This window comes from Eucyclogobius newberryi, unplaced genomic scaffold (genome assembly GCF_026437365.1).
Source record: "Eucyclogobius newberryi isolate DKJ021-1_F unplaced genomic scaffold, fEucNew1.0.hap1 SCAF_55, whole genome shotgun sequence".
NCBI classification, from domain to species: Eukaryota; Metazoa; Chordata; class Actinopteri; order Gobiiformes; family Gobiidae; genus Eucyclogobius; species Eucyclogobius newberryi.
Window position 1 is genome coordinate 195,861 of NW_027316223.1, and position 15,890 is coordinate 211,750.

Genomic DNA, 15,890 nt, shown 5'->3' on the forward strand with positions numbered 1-15,890 from the left:
CCCTACACGCAGAAGGTCTTGGGTACAACATTCAGCGAAACCAAACATGTTCCCAAACATGTTCATGCTAACAATGTTCCAACGAAAGCATGCTGTTTATGTTTTATAGATCCTTTCCAGGCCATTTATGTCCTGATCTCGCAAAATATCCAATAGACCCAGCATTCCTATTCATTGTATTTTTGAGCAAAGACTAACATTCAGGTACACATGCCGAAACCCGGAATTGAACCAGGAATAACGTAGCGAGAAAATGAACTAGTTCTGTGTGTCCTTTTTTCTTTTCTTTTGATTAAACATAAAACAATACAGGACACGACCAGGGAGCAAAAATCGTAATTAAAAGAACTTAATAGTTACATAAAACATAACATAAAATAAAATAAAAACAAAATCACATTTAAATGAAAATAAGGGTCCTACTTGGTCCAAGTCAATCAAATTAGTGCTTATCCAAGTTAAGCCTGAATGTCACTGTTTTCCATTCATCCAATGTCTAATGTCTGTTACTATGTCAGTCAAGTCTTTGATCGTTGGCGTGGTTGGTGTCGAGCATTTCTTTGTGATGGCCTTTTTCTCTACAGCCAAAAGTATGTTCCAAGGGTATCCATTTATTGTGTCCATGGCAGGAGTGTTGAGGCCCAAGTACATAGTTTTAAATTTGAGTGGGATGGAAAAGTCAAAAACAGTCTGCAGTGCCCTGTGAATTTCAGTCCATTATTTTTTAGCAACAGCACAGCCCCAACACACCTGATAGTGGTTTGCCTGCTGGGTTCTCCAGCAGTTAGCATTTCCTTGTGAATAATGGACACTTTGACATGGTGTGGTGAAAAAAACATATTTTTCCCCTTCAGGCATGTGATTTTGTGGTCTTCCTTAGGGCTGTTCCTACATTTCCACACTCTTGGTCAGACAAAACCAGGTTCACTTCTCGTTCCCATTGGTTTAGAATATACTTAGCAGAACGTTGTCCAGATTACCAATGCATTGAGATCATTTAGAAATGATTCCCCTCACAAGTTCTGATTGATTGGTTTCAACAAAGATTACTGTCAGAGGATTATAGTGGTCATTTCTTTGTTTCATTTCTTGCTTATAATAAGTCCTATAAAAGTCCTGTCTCTCCAAGTCAAAGGATTCCTTCAACACATCAATGCTTTTCATTTGATTTTCTTTTGCAATGCGGTGAAACGTTTACGCCTTTTGTAATCCAGGCGTTGAATCATAAGCTTGGTCATAAGAAAACCAGCTCCAGATTTTAACAGCTTTGTTTAGTTTGTATGCTTTGGTTGGCTCCTTTCAGGGGGTAAGCACAGATTTTACCCAAAGATTCTTCTTGTTTCTGCACTTTTTCAAAAGAGTAGCGCTGCTCTCGGGGTACTCAAGGTTCCACCGAGATTTGAACTCAGATCGCTGGATTCAGAGTCCAGAGTGCTAACCATTACACCATGGAACCGCAGACTCCTCATTGGAGTCTTTACATCAATCATCCCTTGCCAAAAAAATGAGAAACAAGGAGTGCAAACAGTGCAAATAATCTTGATGTGCAGCAATACTTTTCCCTCTCTTAATGCAAAGTGTAGCAGCAGTAAACTTGAGGGAGAAAGGTATGGGTTTGAGGGCTCTTCTTGTGGGCTTTTCTGTCCTTGTAAATATTTTTCATAGACAAAAGAGTAGGCATTTCCTGTTTACTAAACAGGCCCTTTGACCAAGGAAGCCCCAGTGCCATAATGATTTCCTGGTTTCCTTACATAATTACATACAGTGGTTACTTCTGGGATTGTATTTCTTGCTTGCTCTGGCAAGGTGAGCAGTCGTCCCTGGGTGGGCTCGAACCACTAACCTTTCGGTTAAGGGCCGAATGCGCTAGCCGATTGCGCCACAGAGACGAGAATCTAGGCATATCCATAAAAGACTTGTCCCTCTAATTGCAATAAGAAATGAAGAAAAACTCTGGATTCAGAGCGCTAACCGCTATACCGTTTAACCACACCTTTCTACAGGATGTCCTGTTTTGAAAATAAGTATGACATTTGATCATTGGGCTATATCAAAGAGAGCAGCATTGAAGTAGGCAAACTTCTGCTTCATGGTTTCATTGTGTGGTGGTCATCACATCTGCCCTACACGCAGAAGGTCTTGGGTACAACATTCAGCGAAACCAAACATGTTACCAAACATGTTCATGCTAACAATGTTCCAACGAAAGCTTGCTGTTTATGTTTTATAGATCCTTTCCAGGCCATTTATGTCCTGATCTCGCAAAATATCCAATAGACCCAGCATTCCTATTCATTGTATTTTTGAGCAAAGACTAACATTCAGGTACACATGCCGAAACCCAGGATTGAACCAGGAATAACGTAGCGAGAAAATGAACTATTTCTGTGTGTCCTTTTTTCTTTTCTTTCGATTAAACACTCTACACTCTTGGTCAGACAAAACCAGGTTCACTTCTTATTCCCATTGGTTTATCTTCTTTACCATGAAATCAACTCTTACCTTCTCAAAGCCTTCCCATATGGTCTAGCGGTTAGGATTCCTGGCTCTCATCCAGGGGCCAGCCGTGGATAGTGGGCATAGAGCGCCAGCCAATCAGAATGAGCCTGTGTGCCATGTGCCACTGTGATGAAGGCCAACCAATCAGAATGCAGAGATTCGTGTTCGTTCACAAATTCATCTCAAGAAACCAGAGTTCAATTCCTGCTGTGCCCAGAAGAAGAGGAACGTTTCAAAGGATCAAAACTTTAAATGTACAAAGTTTATGAGTTCAAACATTAAATGTATAAAGTTTATGAGTTGGTGTGTCAGTTTGCACTTGTTAAAAGGTCAGATCATGAGAAGGACTCACATGCAGCTGCTGGTACTGATTTGCAATTTTAATAAAATCACAAATTGATCACAAATAGTGATTTCTGCTTCACCTTAAGAGATTTACCCACGTCACACCTTCTGCATAAATAAACTTGGAGTGGGTCAGAAAACTCCAGGTGTTTAGTCCGCAGGGGTCAGAGGTCACACTATCACATCTCTAACACTGCAGCACTGAACTGTACTATTGTGTTCAGTTTATGTTCTGCAGAGAAATAAAACATTGACTCATATTGTTAATGATATGATATCTCAATCATTTAAATAATATTGTTGTATTGTTATATTGGAAAGAAAACACAAAAAAACATGTACTTTTAAGAATATTTATTGACAGGGAAAATACCAGAAATATTAAGTTTAATTTATTTACACTTCAGACAGCATTCATTACTTGACAGTAGTATTTACATTAAATATACAGATATATAGAGTCCAGGGAAGTATGTGTGGATGTGAGGACTGTGCGGGGCCTGCTTCAGCACCAGTTTGCAGAACCTGCACGTTCTCCCTGGGGCAGAACCTTCACGTTCTCCCTGGGGCAGAACCTGCACGTTCTCCCTGGGGCAGGTGACTCCTCTCTCTTCCTCTTCTGTTGCTTCCTTTCCTCCTCTCTCTGTCTTGTGGCCTCCAGCTCCCTCTGGAAGAACTCTGTGTCCACAATGTCCTTAAAGGTGGTGTTTCTTCAGGGCTGCTGCTCAGGGCGTCCTGAGAAAGAGACGGTGATGGTCAGAGCTGTAGGAGACGAGGTGATGGTCGTGGTGACGACAGTTGTCGTGGTGACGACAGGCAGAGTTGTGGTGCTGCCAGAGTGTCTGTGTTTGCTCCAGCTTTTTCGGGCTGATGTTGAGTGAAGATGATGCATTTAATAATTTGATGTGATGATGATGTAATGACAAATATGTAGTTTTGTGGTCGGGTGTAGCGCGCTGTTGGCTGATTGGCTCAGGGGCAGTGGAGGGGGAGGCGGCCTGTTGTGACGACTGCGGCTGAAGCTTCACTGGAGGAGGAACTACAGAACAAAACAGATGAATGTTTTAGTGATAAGCAACACGTGTGCACATGAAATACAACACATGACACACATTTAGAACCACTGCACTGGCTGTGAAACTACAGTCAGCATGAAGTATTCATCTGTTCACTCTGTGATGGTTTGACTGAGACAGACACAGACACACATGGAGCATGAAGCATTCATCTGTTCACTCTGTGATGGTTTGACTGAGACAGACACAGACACACATGGAGCATGAAGCATTCATCTGTTCACTCTGTGATGGTTTGACTGAGACAGACACAGACACACATGGAGCATGAAGCATTCATCTGTTCACTCTGTGATGGTTTGACTGAGACAGACACAGACACACATGGAGCATGAAGCATTCATCTGTTCACTCTGTGATGGTTTGACTGAGACAGACACAGACACACATGGAGCATGAAGCATTCATCTGTTCACTCTGTGATGGTTTGACTGAGACAGACACAGACACACATGGAGCTCACTCACTTTGGGTTGTCTCTTCTCCAGGAGCATCAGATGCAGAATGTGTGGGACGAGCTGCATCTGAAACAACCAAAACACCACAATATAGGTTTATGTTTGTTTAGATTATTCTATTAAAATGTCAGACCTGGAGCTGAAGTACTTCCAGACTCGGGCAGAACAAACCTCAGCTCCTGTGGAAGTGGCACTGGAGGCTTAAGGGGCAGCACATCTGCAGCAGCTGAAGAGAGGAAAGAAATATATGATACGTTTGATCAACTTTGATCTTACAGTGAATAAGCAACAAGTAAAAGCTCTTACATCCTGTGGTTCCTCCAGAACAGTTGCTGTAAGAGAAGAAGAAGAATAATGAGTCATATTTAGCTGTTAGTAACAACGCACACTTACATTTGACCTGTTGTTTATATCATAAGTAAGTTTATATTGCTGTTTTATTTAGCAATGTTAGTGTGAATGAGCAGAAGAAGCTCTCACTCATTCATATTGAACACCAGATAATATGACTTACTCTCATCACAGATGCATGAATTCAGAGCAGGACCTGAACAGGGTCAGGAACAACTGAACTCATGCACAGGACAGAACGTGTCCCAAAGTGTCTTTCATGGCAGGACATCTGTGTGTGAACTTCTGTAAACCTGAGGATGATGGAGCTCAGCAGGGACTGGACACGGCTGGAATAAAAGACAAACCTTTTTAACACATGATAAATCCAAAATGGAGCTTAAGCGTTACAGACACATTACACACATCCACGTGTTGTTTGGACGGAGATGCTGAGCATTGTCCTCTCCAGCGCGTCCTCTTCAGCCACTACTAAAGGAAAAGACATGAAATGAAACAGAAGTGACTGCTCCTCTACACGGTGTGACTCTGTGTGACTCCACACAAACCAAGAACACACGATTTATGTAGTTATACTCACCCAAGGGCTCACGAGGAGAGCTGGTGGGGACACGAGTGGGTGGAAAAGAGGACAGGGCAGAGGAGGACAGGAGAGAGGAGGACAGGACAGAGGAGGACAGGGCAGAGGAGGACAGGACAGAGGAGGACAGGGCAGAGGAGGACAGGACAGAGGAGGACAGGGCAGAGGAGGACGGGGCAGAGGACAGGACAGAGGAGGATGGGGCAGAGGAGGACAGGAGGAATTGTTGAGTCATTCATATGGATTTTGGCTCTTGTTTATAGTCTGTTGCTAGGTAACAGTTGTGGAATGTCCTCCACATTAACATGAAGTGAAGGCATTTCCCCATTGTGGGACAAAGTCTCTCTTACTTGTGATGAATTGTTGAAGCTACAACTACTTTTATGCACAATAAGAGACAACACAACACACAGATCACGTAATATTGCACCTTATATAAAACTGCACAACTGCAAACCTTTAAATGTAATAAAGTTTAACTTCACAGGGCTGAATATCACACAAAACTGACAGAAAAGTCGCGTTTAGTTGTTCAACAGAGACATGGAAGTAGCAGTGACTTTATGTGACTAAAAACACAGTTTCAAAAGTGCAAAACACAAGACGAACTTTACCTGAAAACGTCTTCAAATGCCCGTTATAAATGCCACAAAATACGAGTGTTCTGGGGCAGTAAAATGTCCATAAGAAGGTGAAAACAGGAGCAGATCTAGTGCTAAACTTGTCCAGGTCGCACTGAATGAATGACGTCACTCTGCATTCAAACATGGCGCGCTCTCGCCACAGCGCCGCCGCTGGCCAAAAGTATATTACATCCGTAGTGGTTTAACACTACCATAGGAAATGAATGGGATTCTGTTTAGGGCTGTTTAGCTAAAGAATCCAGGTGGCCCGGGTTCAACTCCCGGTATGGGAATATCTAGTCTGTCCTGCTGGAACACTTGTAGCTGCATTATGTACAAGACTCGCTGTGGTTACGAGTACATTCAAGCTGGACGGAGGTGAAGAGAGGCATAGAAACATGGTATCGATTTGGGCGCAGCATGTGAAAATTTGTAATCAACCTTTAGCTTTTCTATGCATCTATAGACTAGCAGGTTGGTTGGTGTTTCTTTTTGGAGCATTTCTCTTAGACAATTGCCAGATTACACTGCAGTGAATTTTAGAGACCTTCACTGAAATATTTCAAATCAGCACATGTGGTGATTCAGTGCAAGCTCCCAGTCCCGCATTACCTTTGAACCTTGCAGCACTTATAAAATTCAAACAATATTATTTCATCCATCCACACTACCTGCAGGAAGGTGAGACAAAGTGGCCCATTCAGGCAGCCTGGGCGACATTCCCAACTTCCAGTATAGGTATGTCTCGCCAAACCTGAGCTTAGAATGCTTAGTAAAACATGCTGTCTCCATGAATTCATGGAGAGTTAAATCTGGTAATGTAATTGCGCTAGTTTCAGAAAATAATGTGGGTAATTTCCACTTTCTTAAACACAGTTTAAAGGTGTATTGTTGTTGTGGCCGAGAGGTTAAGGCGATGGACTTGAAATCCATTGGGTTCGATTCCTGTCAGCAACGTGTGTTTAGCAGCACAGATTTTGAGATTGCGTTCTATTCTATAAACCAGCATGTTTGGTGATGTTTAATTTCGGAGCCATTCTTTCAGAACGAGGGCATGTATGAAATCCTTGTTTCAATCCCCTGCATCTCCATTCAATATTCTGTTGATGGCACAAAGTGAAAAGTGTTGACTCCAGGTCTTGCTTGGAAAATAATCATGACAGGCAAGAGATGGTTATGTAGCTCAGTGTTAGAGCACAGTCTTTCGTAGCAAGATCCCAGTTCCACATTCCTTTAAAATTAGATTTCATATTTTGAAGCAATTTGAGTCTATTAGACGTATACAGCACCATGGGCATTACGCACTGGCCTCTTGAACCGGGATTGTGGGTTTGAGTCCCATGATCATAGCCATTCAGCAGAGTGGCGCAGCGGTAGCGTGCTGGGCCCATAACCCAGAGGTCGATGGATCGAAACCATCCTCTGCTAGATTTTTTTTTACTTGCATTATTGCGATTGTCAATCCAAATGAACCAAGCTAGTCAGTAATGTGTTGGATGATGGAAGCCGATCTTCAGCGCAAGCTCCCAGTTCCACATTTGCTTTGAATCTAGCAGCACATTTCTTTTTTCCATCCTATATTGTTATTTCTTTTTTGGGGAAAAGGATAGCTGAGTAGTGAAAGAAGATGTAGGTCAAAAAAGACCCATGAATAGACATTTTGAAGCAATTTGAGTCTATTATGGGTACATAACCCCATAAGCAATATGCACAGGATACTAGCCTCCAAAATCCGGGATTGTGGATTTCAGGTCCATGGTCTAATAGGCTGAGCCACAAGGAAAATACTAATCCCTAGACTTGTTGCACGTGGAATGGGCTTATATCTATTACATACAGAACTGTTCCTTAACTCTCAAGCATCAATGAGGCCTTCTTTATACGTCATAAGGCGCTGGTACAGCTAGCAGCCCGGTGTAAACGCTCTCTCTTTTTTCTCACACTTATTGTGCTTTATCTCCTATATTTTGTAAATATAGTTAGTATATTTTTTCTTATTTACTGTAGGATAGGGACACGCGCTGGAATCATTTTTAATTCAACTGTTTTTGACTTTATTCGGCTGGATTGAGTGTTTTCGTCGTGTCGTGGCGATGTGTCTTGGCTCTGAGTCGGCGCCGTACCGCGCTTACACAAAGGAGGAACTAATGAAACTGCGGAGAACAGTCGTCTTACCCGGAGATCTTCACGTTATCCCGGCGGACATCATAAGGAAAACGCAACGAAGCAGACGGGCTGGACGTAAACTCCGAGAGAAGAGAGGGACAAACAGGAAGTCGGTTCCCGCCGTAGTCATGGGTAACGTGAGGTCCCTTCAAAATAAAATGACGGAAATAGCGAGCCTCATGCGGTCCCAGAGGATTTATAGGGACAGCAGTGTCTTGATTTTCACAGAGACCTGGTTAACAGCAGAAATGCCAGACTCTATTGTAGGTTTGGACAATTTTCATCTGCTGCGGGCGGACAGAACGAGAGAATGCGGGAAGAAAAGATATATTATCTGCCCCGGGAGTTCTCACATGTGATTTTGATCGCAGTCTATGTGGCCCCGTCTGCCAATGCTGAATATGCTTGTGAAGCACTGCTCTCCTGCACTTGTAGGCTGCAAACACAGCACCCACAGGCTCTCTCCCTCGTCTCTGGTGACTTTAACCACGCTTCTCCCTCTTCTGTTCTACCAACATACACCCAGTATGTTACCTGCCCCACCAGAAACAATAGAACATTGGACTTGTTTTTTGCCAACACCAAGGAGGCTTATTCCTCTTTCCCCCTCCCTCCCCTGGGCAGCTCGGACCACAACCTTGTACATCTGGGGCCTGTGTATGAACCCATCGTGCCCATGTGGGACAATAAAGGAATATCTTATCTTATCTGATCTGATCTGATCTGATCTGATCTGATCTTATCTTATCTTATTGATTGTTTTTGTCCATTCTATCATTTTAGAGCTCATGCTTAGCATGTATGAGGTCCTGGGTTCAATTCCCAGCATCTCCAACCAGCACTCACCTCCGCGTACAGCCCGTTGTCAGCCTGGAAGTGCCCCGGAGTCTGGTAAAATCAAGCCGAAAATAGACCCTCTCATGCCGGGTCTGGGCGGCGCTAAGAGCGGGAGGAGTGCGGGGCTCATTCAGAGGCTCCATGATCCGCCTTACAACCAGCTCTCACCTCCACGTACAGCCCGTGGTCAGCGTGACACTGTGCTCTGCCCCGAGCAATCAGAGCAAACAGCAAGCTTCTGGAAGTGCCCGCGAGTCTGGTAAAATCAAGCCGAAAATAGACCCTCTCATGCCCGGTCTGAGCGGCGCTTAGAGCGCGGAGGAGCGCGGAGCGCGGGGCTCCATTCAGAGGCTCCGTGATCCGACGCTCACCTCCGCACCTCCGAACCATGACTTGAGATTACGGCTGTGAAGGAGCCTTGGAAGCTGGATAAAACCAGAACGGGGCCCATCGATCGCGGTTCTCGTGTGGCCGTCAAACGAGCTCCTCCCCCGGTAGCCGCACAACCAGGAAATGTACCTGTTTCGATTGCGAAAAACGTCATTCTCAAAAACCGCCCGCCCGTCCCTCCCAGCATTACCATTTTGCACATCCCGCGTGAGAGCAGCGTAGGAATTTCTCGGGAGCAGCGTGATTTAGCCCGGGACTCTTGAGCTGAACGCTTATTTCCACGAGCCCAAAAAACGACTAAGTCCAATGGTATATAGTGTACTATTGCCGAAAAACGACAGAGTCTTTAGGTATAGTGTACTATTTCGGTTTTTACTCTAAGTCCCTCAGGGGCATATGGTGCTATACTATGATGGTCAGATCACCTCCAGGCCCCAGGGGAGTGCTTTTCTGGGGGCAAACAGTGCACTGATAATGGGGGATTATTTCATTTGGCTCATTTTGGTGTTTTTTCACATTTTAACCCATTTTCACCCCTTTTGCTCACAACTTCATACTACGGCCCGGAAAAACGACAGAGTCGCTCGGGTATAGTGTACTATTGCCGAAAAATGACAGAGTCTTTTCAGGTATAGTGTACTATTTCGGTTTTTACTCTAAGTCCCTCAGGGGCATATGGTGCTATACTATGATGGTCAGATCACCTCCAGGCCCCAGGGGAGTGCTTTTCTGGGGGCAAACAGTGCACTGATGATGGGGGATTATTTCATTTGGCTCATTTTGGTGTTTTTTCACATTTTAACCCATTTTCACCCCTTTTGCTCACAACTTCATACTACGGCCCGGAAAAACGACAGAGTCGCTCGGGTATAGTGTACTATTGCCGAAAAATGACAGAGTCTTTTCAGGTATAGTGTACTATTTCGGTTTTTACTCTAAGTCCCTCAGGGGCATATGGTGCTATACTATGATGGTCAGATCACCTCCAGGCCCCAGGGGAGTGCTTTTCTAGGGGCAAACAGTGCACTGATGATGGGGGATTATTTCATTTGGCTCATTTTGGTGTTTTTTCACATTTTAACCCATTTTCACCCCTTTTGCTCACAACTTCATACTACGGCCCGGAAAAACGACAGAGTCGCTCGGGTATAGTGTACTATTGCCGAAAAATGACAGAGTCTTTTCAGGTATAGTGTACTATTTCGGTTTTTACTCTAAGTCCCTCAGGGGCATATGGTGCTATACTATGATGGTCAGATCACCTCCAGGCCCCAGGGGAGTGCTTTTCTGGGGGCAAACAGTGCACTGATGATGGGGGATTATTTCATTTTGCTCATTTTGGTGTTTTTTCACATTTTAACCCATTTTCACCCCTTTTGCTCACAACTTCATACTACGGCCCGGAAAAACGACAGAGTCGCTTGGGTATAGTGTACTATTGCCGAAAAATGAGAGTCTTTTCAGGTATAGTGTACTATTTCGGTTTTTACTCTAAGTCCCTCAGGGGCATATGGTGCTATACTCTGATGGTCAGATCACCTCCAGGCCCCAGGGGAGTGCTTTTCTGGGGGCAAACAGTGCACTGATGATGGGGGATTATTTCATTTTGCTCATTTTGGTGTTTTTTCACATTTTAACCCATTTTCACCCCTTTTGCTCACAACTTCATACTACGGCCCGGAAAAACGACAGAGTCGCTCGGGTATAGTGTACTATTGCCGAAAAATGACAGTCTTTTCAGGTATAGTGTACTATTTCGGTTTTTACTCTAAGTCCCTCAGGGGCATATGGTGCTATACTATGATGGTCAGATCACCTCCAGGCCCCAGGGGAGTGCTTTTCTGGGGGCAAACAGTGCACTGATGATGGGGGATTATTTCATTTTGCTCATTTTGGTGTTTTTTCACATTTTAACCCATTTTCACCCCTTTTGCTCACAACTTCATACTACGGCCCGGAAAAACGACAGTCGCTCGGGTATAGTGTACTATTGCCAAAAAATGACAGAGTCTTTTCAGGTATAGTGTACTATTTCGGTTTTTACTCTAAGTCCCTCAGGGGCATATGGTGCTATACTATGATGGTCAGATCACCTCCAGGCCCCAGGGGAGTGCTTTTCTGGGGGCAAACAGTGCACTGATGATGGGGGATTATTTCATTTGGCTCATTTTGGTGTTTTTTCACATTTTAACCCATTTTCACCCCTTTTGCTCACAACTTCATACTACGGCCCGGAAAAACGACAGAGTCGCTCGGGTATAGTGTACTATTGCCGAAAAATGACAGAGTCTTTTCAGGTATAGTGTACTATTTCGGTTTTTACTCTAAGTCCCTCAGGGGCATATGGTGCTATACTATGATGGTCAGATCACCTCCAGGCCCCAGGGGAGTGCTTTTCTAGGGGCAAACAGTGCACTGATGATGGGGGATTATTTCATTTGGCTCATTTTGGTGTTTTTTCACATTTTAACCCATTTTCACCCCTTTTGCTCACAACTTCATACTACGGCCCGGAAAAACGACAGAGTCGCTCGGGTATAGTGTACTATTGCCGAAAAATGACAGAGTCTTTTCAGGTATAGTGTACTATTTCGGTTTTTACTCTAAGTCCCTCAGGGGCATATGGTGCTATACTATGATGGTCAGATCACCTCCAGGCCCCAGGGGAGTGCTTTTCTGGGGGCAAACAGTGCACTGATGATGGGGGATTATTTCATTTTGCTCATTTTGGTGTTTTTTCACATTTTAACCCATTTTCACCCCTTTTGCTCACAACTTCATACTACGGCCCGGAAAAACGACAGAGTCGCTTGGGTATAGTGTACTATTGCCGAAAAATGAGAGTCTTTTCAGGTATAGTGTACTATTTCGGTTTTTACTCTAAGTCCCTCAGGGGCATATGGTGCTATACTCTGATGGTCAGATCACCTCCAGGCCCCAGGGGAGTGCTTTTCTGGGGGCAAACAGTGCACTGATGATGGGGGATTATTTCATTTTGCTCATTTTGGTGTTTTTTCACATTTTAACCCATTTTCACCCCTTTTGCTCACAACTTCATACTACGGCCCGGAAAAACGACAGAGTCGCTCGGGTATAGTGTACTATTGCCGAAAAATGACAGTCTTTTCAGGTATAGTGTACTATTTCGGTTTTTACTCTAAGTCCCTCAGGGGCATATGGTGCTATACTATGATGGTCAGATCACCTCCAGGCCCCAGGGGAGTGCTTTTCTGGGGGCAAACAGTGCACTGATGATGGGGGATTATTTCATTTTGCTCATTTTGGTGTTTTTTCACATTTTAACCCATTTTCACCCCTTTTGCTCACAACTTCATACTACGGCCCGGAAAAGCGACAGTCGCTCGGGTATAGTGTACTATTGCCAAAAAATGACAGAGTCTTTTCAGGTATAGTGTACTATTTCGGTTTTTACTCTAAGTCCCTCAGGGGCATATGGTGCTATACTATGATGGTCAGATCACCTCCAGGCCCCAGGGGAGTGCTTTTCTGGGGGCAAACAGTGCACTGATGATGGGGGATTATTTCATTTGGCTCATTTTGGTGTTTTTTCACATTTTAACCCATTTTCACCCCTTTTGCTCACAACTTCATACTACGGCCCGGAAAAACGACAGAGTCGCTCGGGTATAGTGTACTATTGCCGAAAAATGACAGAGTCTTTTCAGGTATAGTGTACTATTTTGGTTTTTACTCTAAGTCCCTCAGGGGCATATGGTGCTATACTATGATGGTCAGATCACCTCCAGGCCCCAGGGGAGTGCTTTTCTAGGGGCAAACAAGTCACTGATGATGGGGGATTATTTCATTTGGCTCATTTTGGTGTTTTTTCACATTTTAACCCATTTTCACCCCTTTTGCTCACAACTTCATACTACGGCCCGGAAAAACGACAGAGTCGCTCGGGTATAGTGTACTATTGCCGAAAAATGACAGAGTCTTTTCAGGTATAGTGTACTATTTCGGTTTTTACTCTAAGTCCCTCAGGGGCATATGGTGCTATACTATGATGGTCAGATCACCTCCAGGCCCCAGGGGAGTGCTTTTCTGGGGGCAAACAGTGCACTGATGATGGGGGATTATTTCATTTTGCTCATTTTGGTGTTTTTTCACATTTTAACCCATTTTCACCCCTTTTGCTCACAACTTCATACTACGGCCCGGAAAAACGACAGAGTCGCTCGGGTATAGTGTACTATTGCCGAAAAATGACAGAGTCTTTTCAGGTATAGTGTACTATTTCGGTTTTTACTCTAAGTCCCTCAGGGGCATATGGTGCTATACTATGATGGTCAGATCACCTCCAGGCCCCAGGGGAGTGCTTTTCTGGGGGCAAACAGTGCACTGATGATGGGGGATTATTTCATTTTGCTCATTTTGGTGTTTTTTCACATTTTAACCCATTTTCACCCCTTTTGCTCACAACTTCATACTACGGCCCGGAAAAACGACAGAGTCGCTCGGGTATAGTGTACTATTGCCGAAAAATGACAGAGTCCCTCGGGTATAGTGTACTATTGCCGAAAAACGACAGAGTCCCTCGGGTATAGTGTACTATTGCCGAAAAACGACAGAGTCCCTCGGGTATAGTGTACTATTGCCGAAAAACGACAGAGTCCCTCGGGTATAGTGTACTATTGCCGAAAAACGACAGAGTCCCTCGGGTATAGTGTACTATTGGCTGGAAGCTCGGTTTTTTTTCTAAGTCCAGCAGGGGTATATGGTACTATATTCTGGTGGTCAGATCACCTCCAGGCCCCAGGGGAGTGCTTTTCTGGGCGCAAACAGTGCACTGATGATGGGGGATTATTTCATTTTGCTCATTTTGGTGTTTTTTCACATTTTAACCCATTTTCACCCCTTTTGCTCACATCTTCAAACTCGGGCCCTGATTACAAGTTCTGACCAAATGATGACAAACACGGTATTTATTATGTATTTTTTTCATTTTTTTTATTTTTCCAACTTATACATCCATCATTGGTGCCAGGCAGGTTGTGGAGAAAGCAGTGAAGAAAGGAGAGAGCCATCACAGAAAAGATGTCCATCCAGGGTCAAGGTACCCTGCACTTTTACATATCCAAATGACAGCATTTAAAGTTTTTTAGCGTATGGTATCTCTCGTTGCATGGAACCGCACAAACGCCACACTGACGGCACCTGTACTTTGTTTGCCGCCTGCCTTTGGTACGAGAGCGGTCAGAGCACACGGCGCAGTCTGGACGTCCCTCTGCTTGACAAAGCCAATGACGCTCTGTGAGTCTCTGTGGCATTTCACCCTCCGGTCTTGAGCGCCTCTCTTGTTTTTTGGAGTGATCAGCCAGTAATGCATCAATAATGTTCTGAATGTAAACCTTTAAAGGTTTGTGTGGGCCTGGAGTGGATTTGGTGTATATGATGAGTGAGTTGACAATACTTATGCTTATAATGGCATTGAATATGCGATGATACCATTTCCGGGACCTGTGTGGAAAGAGGTATGTCTTCATCCTCTGGTCAGCAGTGTCCACTCCACCCATGTAGGCGTTGTACTGGTCGACACATACAGGTCTTTTGATGTCACGGAAGCCAGTGTCATCTGTCTTGGATCGGATCCTCCTCTGAACACAATCATTTCCATAGACTGTGGACAACATGGTGAGACGTTTAGTATCGTGCCAAGCACAAGCCAGGAGTTTTCCCTTTCTGCAAAAAACTGGGTCATCTCCTTTTTTCAGCTGTAAGACACTTTTACCAAGGCATTTTGGCATCCCCAACCTGGTAATCCTTACCGTCCCACACAGTCCAGTTTCCAAATCTGCTAATTCATTTGCAATTACAGGCGAGGTATAGTAACTGTCCATGTAAATCTCGTGTCCTTTGCCCGTAAAGGGAGAAACCAACTCACGGACAACTGCGTGTGTTGCACTGATGTTGCTTGCATTATTTTTGTACTGTCCAGTGTGCATTGACCAGCGCAAAACATACCCTGAACAGCTTTCACTCAGGGCATACACTCTATAGCCATATTTGTCAGGTTTATTCGGAGAGTAACATTTTAGTGAAGATCTCCCCTTGAAAGCTATTGTCATTTCATCTAAAGAAAGCTCCTTGATTGGACTGTAAACTGCTGCAAATTTGGGAATAATCAAATCTATTATTGGGCGGACTTTGAACAGTTTATCGTGCCCGGGCTCGCCTGTTCTCACATAATCATTATTGTTGACAAAATGAAAGAACGAAAGAATGATTTCAAATCTGTTTCTTGACATTACATTTCCAAATCCAGGCGTTTGTGTAAGCCAAAATGTTCCCCAGTAATCCTCGATTTCAGGTTTCTCAACAAGGCCCATGGAGAGATGCAAAGCGAAGAAAGCTTTCATTTCGGTGACTGATACATCATACCACTCAAGAAATCTTGAATGTGGCTTCAGAATCATAGGTGCCATACACGGATGTGCATATCTATTTGTCTCATCAGTAATGAAAGTCCAAAACTGATCGGTCAGAAAGAGTGACAGAATATCAAATGGATTAGCATCCGTCAGATCCATCTCTCCTGTGTAGC

The 15,890-nt window shown here is 44.1% G+C and overlaps 3 non-coding genes across 3 annotated transcripts; 1 reads left to right on the top strand and 2 right to left on the bottom strand.

The window, feature by feature from the left end:
* Positions 1-1,384: 1,384 nt before the first annotated feature.
* Positions 1,385-1,456, bottom strand: trnaq-cug (transfer RNA glutamine (anticodon CUG)). The gene has a single exon. It is a non-coding gene; the product is annotated as a tRNA-Gln (tRNA).
* Positions 1,457-1,815: 359 nt separating this feature from the next.
* On the bottom strand, positions 1,816-1,889 carry trnak-cuu (transfer RNA lysine (anticodon CUU)). The gene has a single exon. It is a non-coding gene; the product is annotated as a tRNA-Lys (tRNA).
* Positions 1,890-7,288: 5,399 nt separating this feature from the next.
* trnam-cau (transfer RNA methionine (anticodon CAU)) lies at positions 7,289-7,360 on the top strand. The gene has a single exon. It is a non-coding gene; the product is annotated as a tRNA-Met (tRNA).
* The last annotated feature ends 8,530 nt before the right edge of the window (positions 7,361-15,890 follow it).